The following is a 7280-nucleotide window of genomic DNA, read 5'->3' as shown; positions in this document are numbered from 1 at the left end:
CCCTATACTTGTGCAGCTTGTGAGGACTGCTTTTGTGACCATATGATGGACGGGCTTATGGAAGTGTAAAGAGTTTCTCTATCTTTACTGTATAAGTTCCGAGAATGAATAAAGTTTAAATCTTGTTCTTATTTTGAATCTTGCTCTCTTTAAGACTTTTCTTGGTGGTTAATCGTGATTAAAATTTTTCTCTAAGTCTCATATTCGTGCATCTTGCGAAATTATTCCAAGTTGCGAGATGAGGACATCTCGCGTTTTTTAACTGGGGTAGAATGTAAGATTCCTCCCCCAACCCCTTTTTGATGTCTAGTATATTCCCCTGTAATCAATTCCTTTTCTGAAATATAAGAGATCTTTTTGTGACTGTTTTAACCTAGAGAGAGAAAATATTCTAGAGAGAGAATATTCAGATTTTGAATATTTCTGGATAGAAAAATATCTCTTATAATTCAGATGAGTTTCCCTGAAACAGAAATTTAAAAAGAATTTTCCAATATGAAATTGGAATTAATTGGAAATAGGTATAAAGAACCTTAGCCTAAGGGTCTAGATTTTTATAAATCTTTAGACTATGGTCCAATTAAGGTTCCTATGGGCCAATAGCATCAATCCATGTGTAGGGAGGAGATAAATCCAAATTGTAAAAAGAAAATATCCAAAAATGAGTAAATGCTCACATGAGGTGAAGAGTTGAAAATGTACAAGGTTTATTAGTAAAAAAACTATATTAAAAATATGAGATATTTTGGGAATAATGATTTTATTATGACACATATGTAAGGAAGGGGAGTCCCTTAAATGCTCACATAAGATGAAGAGTTGAAAATGTACAAGGTTTATTAGTAAAAAACTATGAGCAATATTAAAATGATTCCATTATGACACATATGTAAGGAAGGAGAGTTCTTTAAAGGAGGTGCATATTTCACATAAGATGAAGAGTTGAAAATGTACAAGGTTTATTAATAAAAAACTATGAGCAATATTAAAAATATGAGATATTTTGGGAATAATGATTTTATTATGACACATATGTAAGGAAGGGGAGTCCCTTAAATACTCACATAAGATGAAGAGTTGAAAATGTACAAGGTTTATTAATAAAAAACTATGAGCAATATTAAAAATATGAGATATTTTGGGAATAATGATTTTATTATGACACATATGTAAGGAAGGGGAGTCCCTTAAATGCTCACATAAGATGAAGAGTTGAAAATGTACAAGGCTTATTAGTAAAAAACTATGAGCAATATTAAAATGATTCCATTATGACACATATGTAAGGAAGGGGAATTCTTTAAAGGAGGTGCATATTTCACATGCTTGAATAAATTTTAAACTCATAAAAATTGAGATATTTTATCTCTCCTCTCTCCTCATTCAAGTCTAGTTCCAAAAAGTTAGCTTAACTGACCTAAAAATGGTCAAAAAGTGACCAAACTGACTTGGAAAATTCTAGAATCAGCTTGTTTGGTTAGGAGCTCAAATTTTCCTATAAATAGAAGCCTTCCCTTGTTGAAAAAGATATAGAGTCTTATGCCTTGTTACTCTACTCCACCTAAGCCAAAATATATAGAGTCTTATGCCTTGTTACTCTACTCCACCTAAGCCAAGATATATAGAGTCTTATGCCTTGTTACTCTACTCCACCTAAGCCAAAATATATAGAGTCTTATGCCTTGTTACTCTACTCCACCTAAGCCAAAATATATAGTGTCTTATGCTTTGTTACTCTACCCCACCTAAGCTAAAATATATAGTGTCCTATGCTTTGTTACTCTACTCCATCTAAGCCAAAATATATAGTGTCTTATGCCTTGTTACTCCACCTAAGCCAAGAACTGTGAATTCTTTAATAATTCACTAGTTTTTGACACTTCTCTCTTTCTTCAATCCCCATTGGTGGCTCCATCAACATACTAAACCAATTGATTGGTTGGGGGCCTCTACCGTGAATAAAGAATCAAGCAAATTATAAGGTAAGTATATTGAATTTTGATCTTTTCTATAATTACTCAATGATTCTCTCTTCTCAACCCCTCTCAAGCTTGAGAAGTTTAATTGGTATGGTTTTTTAAATGCTATTGAAGTTAATTGGTGAATAGTAGTGAAGAGTTACATAATTTAATAAATGCTATTGAAGTTAATTTCCATTTATGTTTAAGTTCTAATGGTTTTTATGTAATTTCTCTCTCTCACTCAAGAAATGGTCATACTCATGACCCATTCTCAATCCAAATGAAGCTTTTCATAAAGCTTTTCCTTAATCCAAGATTAAGCTATGCTTGAGGCCAAATTAATGGCTTTTTTCTATACTTTTAGTTTATGCACATTGATGATTCAATCCCTTATGGATTGATGACCCAATTAGAGACCATTCTAATTATATCCTTAATGATAAGCTTTATCCCTTAGAAAAAAAATTGAGATTTATCAGTCATAGTAGCGGAGCTATGGCAAAATTTTTATAGAAATTACGCATAAAATAAATTCATTCAAAGCATAAAAAGAGGACTTCCTACCATATTCTAGGAACTATCATCCTAGATTATTTTTAAAAAAGAATTTTATTATGCATGGAGATGTGGATGTTGCATGTAGATGTAGATGTATGGATGTGAGTGTGAATGTGAAGGTGGATGTATGCACGGAGATGTGGATGTATGCATGTAGAAGTAGATGTATAGATGAGGATGTAAATAGAGATGTGGATGGATGCATGTAGATGTAGATGTATAGATGTGGATGTGAATGGAGATGTAGATGTATGCATGTAGATGTGGATGTGGATGTATGCATGTAGATGTAGATGTATAGATGTGGATGTGGATGTGGAGGTGGATGTATGCATGTAGATGTAGATGTGGATGTGGATGTGGAGGTGGATGTATGCATGTAGATGTAGATGTATAGATGTGGATGTGAATGTGGAGGTGGATGTATGCATGTAGATGTAGATGTATGAGGAGAATGTGAATGTGGATGTGGATGTGGATGTATGCATGTAGATGAGAATGTACGCATATAGATGTGGATGTATGAGGAGAATGTGAATGTGGATGTGGAGGTGGATGTGGATGTGGATGTGGAGGTGGATGTATGCATGTAGATGTGGATGTGAATGTGGAGGAGAATGTGAATGTGAATGTGGATGTGGATGTGGAGGTGGATGTATGAGGAGAATGTGAATGTGGATGTGGATGTGGATGTATGCATAGAGATGTGGATGTATGCATGTAGATGAGAATGTACGCATATAGATGTGGATGTATGGATGTGAATGTGCATGTAGATGTGGATGTATGGATGTGGATGCATGAATGTGCATGTAGATGTGGATGTGAAATTAGATGTATGGATGTAGATGTGGATGTGTGGATGTGAATGTGGATGTGGATGTGGATGTGGATATATGTATGGATGTGAATATACGATATGTGATGTGAAGGAATATGAAGTGTTGAGATGGAAAATGATGTGATGGGATGAGTATACATATAAATGGAATATGGAATAAGTAATGTGGATTGATGAGGGATAATGTGAAAAAATGAAAGTAAAAATAGAAACTGTATTATAAACTGTTTGTAAATGCTGTTTGTAAATGACTGTTTTATGTCAAGATTGCTGGGGGAGCATTGTGACTATCTTGTGATTAAGGTCGTGAGACCTAACTGATAATGTTGCAACTGCTGACGGAGAGTCAATGAAGGACGTCTCGCGTAGCAAGGTCGGCCGAGGTCTTGACCAGCCTCGGTGCGATTAAAATGGTGAGCTTCCGGTACGGTGGATGAGGGGCCAAGGAAGCGGCCTATGAGTGAAGCGCTAGGTCACCTGCGAAGGATCCTAGAGGGTGCTGACCATACGGTGCTCGGGCTCTGGGTCGCCTAGGATACCCACGCGTGCGTCGAGGAAGATATTGGAACAGAGTTGGAGTTGTTTTCTGAAATCGGGCATGGATCTGGTTGATTGACCTTGCTGGTCTTCAATGGATGAGTCCATGGCCCTTTATATGGATCTGTTGGTTGATCTTGCTGATCTTCAACGAGAGTCCATCTTGATAAGTGATTATAATACCGAGTATTATGGGCTAGGGATTAGGAAACGGCCCCTGAGTGGACAGGTGGTGAGCGTCCTAGTTGCCAATGATGCCATAGATACTCTGATGAAGGAATGATGGAAAAATTAAGAATCAATTGGATAAATTGGAAGATGGTGATCAGTGATACTATGGTTTTATTAAAGGATTGTTTTAAACTGGTTGAATCTGTGAAAAGGCAATTTCATATTAGGTGTGTGAGTGGTGTGACTAGTTTTATTTTGCATGAACATCCGGCTAGGGGGCCTTGGAACTCTTTTCCTTGGTACCCGGGACAAAACCTAACCAAATTCTTAATTGGATCCCATCACTACAGTGGTTGGGCGGTTGGCTAACCCATGGGATTGGATGGGGTTAGGCTGGACTGATGGATCCGTAAATCGAGACTCAAACTTTTGTTTTTACAATAGAAAAAAAAAATCCCGGACAGTAACTGTTCTATGGATAGGAATCAACGGCTGTGCCTCTTGAATGGGGAAAAAAGCGTTGATCCCAATGATCCAAGTGCAAGTTTCTTCCTTGAACTGACTAAGTATCTTATAAATGTAATTGGATCATCTCGATCAGAAATGATCTTGACTACGTTAGAGTAAAAAGTTATCCTGGTGGAATCGCCCGTGCTTCCGGTTAAGAAAGTTTTTCCGGGTTCGGTTTTGGAACAACCGACGGATTAGTCTCTTATCCGGATATCCGTGGGCGAGGCCCCGAGTGTGGGACCCCTGTCCCACGCGAGAAGCGCTACTTCCGCTGCCAGTACCCCGAATCCGTTGCTCGGTGGGAATAGGGATCTTACAATGAGGATGTGGGTCACCCCGAGCATGTTTGCAGGTTGAAGAAAGCCTTGTATGGCTTAAAACAAGCACCAAGAGCATGGTCTAACAAGATTTATGAATATCTTGTCACTATTAGCTTTCATGTAGCCAATGCAAATTTCTCGCTGTATGTGAGACATGGTGATAGAGGGGTTGTGCTTGTTGTCATGTATGTAGATGACTTGATCATTACGGGGGACCATGATGCAGAGATCTTTGATGTAAAGATCTTGCTTAGACAGAAGTTCAAGATGAAGGATCTGGGGGAGCTCAGATATTTCTTGGGCATTGAGGTGATTAGGTCACCACATGGTATTGGATTACTGCAGAGACAGTATGGCTTGGACATGTTGTCCAAGTATGGTATGACAGGCTGTAAGCCTATTTCTGTGCCATTGGATCAGAATGGCAGGTTGAGTGCAGATTCAGAAGAGATCTTGGAGGATCCTACTATGTATAGGCGCATAGTAGGAAGCTTGATCTATATGACGATCACCAGACCAGATTTGAGCTATGCTGTTGGGTTGGTGAGTCAGTTTATGCAGGTTCCACAAAAACCGCATTTGGATGCAGTGAGATGCATACTGAGGTATGTGAGGTCTACTTTGCATTGTGGATTATTCTATGAGACTGGGACAGAGATATGTGTACATGGGTACACAGATGCTGATTGGGCTAGTAGTATCTCAGATAGAAGATCTACTAGTGGATTCATGTTTTCTTTGGGGAGTGCTGCTGTGACTTGGAGCAGCAAGAAGCAGCCTACGGTTGCTCTATCGAGTACAGAGGCCGAGTACAGAGGAGCTGCTATGGCAGCATGTGAGGTAGCGTGGTTGAGGAAGCTACTTGCAGATTTGGGTCTATCAGTGGATAGACAAGTTGTTATTTTCTTTGACAACATTAGCAGTATACAGTTGGCCAGAAACCCACCCAGTCTTTCATGCTCGTACGAAGCACATAGAGGTTCACTACCATTTCGTTAGAGAGAAGGTCTTGGCAGGAAACCTTGACCTTGTTTATGTCAGCACAGAGGATCAGGTAGCTGACATCTTCACCAAAGCATTCGGTACAGAGAAGCTCCGCAGATTCAGGGCTTCACTTGGTGTACATGAGATGGAGTTGAGCTCGAGGGGGAGTGTTGAGATATCGAGCTTGTCTAGTGAGGCGGTGGACACTGAGATGACCCGCCCCTGGGGGATAGGCCCCACACTTACACCACTGGCATGGTTGGTGAGATCTTGGGTGATATGCGGCCAGTGGGATGACAAGCTGTGTGGCAGCCATTCTAGAGACTGGCATAGTTATAGCGCCAGCTCATTTAGTTGGGTTCACACTATAGAGAACCCGTGTATGTATTGGTTGAGTACCTTTCATATTATTGCGTACTCTTATCTTTGTATATGGTGTGTTGAGTGTTGTGTGAAGAAGAAGAAGATTTCAGCCTCTCACCTTGTGTGTTCTCTATTAGGGTTTTGTGAGTGTGTGTGTGCTTGCAAGAGCTCAAGCTCTCTTCCCCCCTGCATCTTTTCATAAGCCCTATGCAATAGGTTAATGCATAGCCTTATGCATGAGGCTTATGCAATAGGGCTTTATGCATAGCCTTATTCATAGGCTATGCAATAGGTTTGTGCATAGCCATATGGATAAGGCTTAATGCATAGCATTATGCATAGAGCTTATGCATAGGCTATGCAATAGGCCTTATGCATAGGCTATGCATAGCTATTGCAATAAGTCTATGCATAGGCTATTCATAGGCCTTATGCAATAGGCCTATTACAATAGGCTATGCATAGGCGATGCATAGCTATTGCAATAAGGCTATGCATAGGCTATTCATAGGCCTTATGCAATAGGCCTATTACAATAGGGATTTATGCATAGCCTTAACAATAGGGCTTATGCATAGCCTATTTCAAGCCTACTCATAGCCTATGCATAGTGCTTATGCATAGTTCTTATGAATTAATGAAGTGATGTTTTGATTTATTATGATAACTTTTTGTAGGTCTATTCAAGCGAACAACCACCAAGGGTTCCGGGGCCACGTAGCGGTTCATACGGATTCGGCTAGTAGAGGTAAGACCTCTTTGTTTATGCTTCTTCTCTTTGTGTTTTTGCACCCTTGGGTACAAGGGATTAGGTTTAGCTCAAGAGCCTATGGCCCCTATGCATAGGCTGTGCATGGGGTATTCATATGCTATGCATAGGCTATGAGGCTATTCATAGGGTATGCATAGTCTATACATAAGTTGCTATGCATAGGGTATGCATAGACTATGCATACGCTATGCATAGCCATGTACACCCTATGCATAGGCTATGTATACCCTATTCATTGGCTATGTATAGGGTATGCATAGACT

The sequence above is a fragment of the Cibotium barometz genome, chromosome 37, assembly GCF_041138505.1.
Source record: "Cibotium barometz isolate CiBa-2024 chromosome 37, ASM4113850v1, whole genome shotgun sequence".
Taxonomy (NCBI): domain Eukaryota; kingdom Viridiplantae; phylum Streptophyta; class Polypodiopsida; order Cyatheales; family Cibotiaceae; genus Cibotium; species Cibotium barometz.
Note: the sequence above shows the minus strand (reverse complement) of the source record.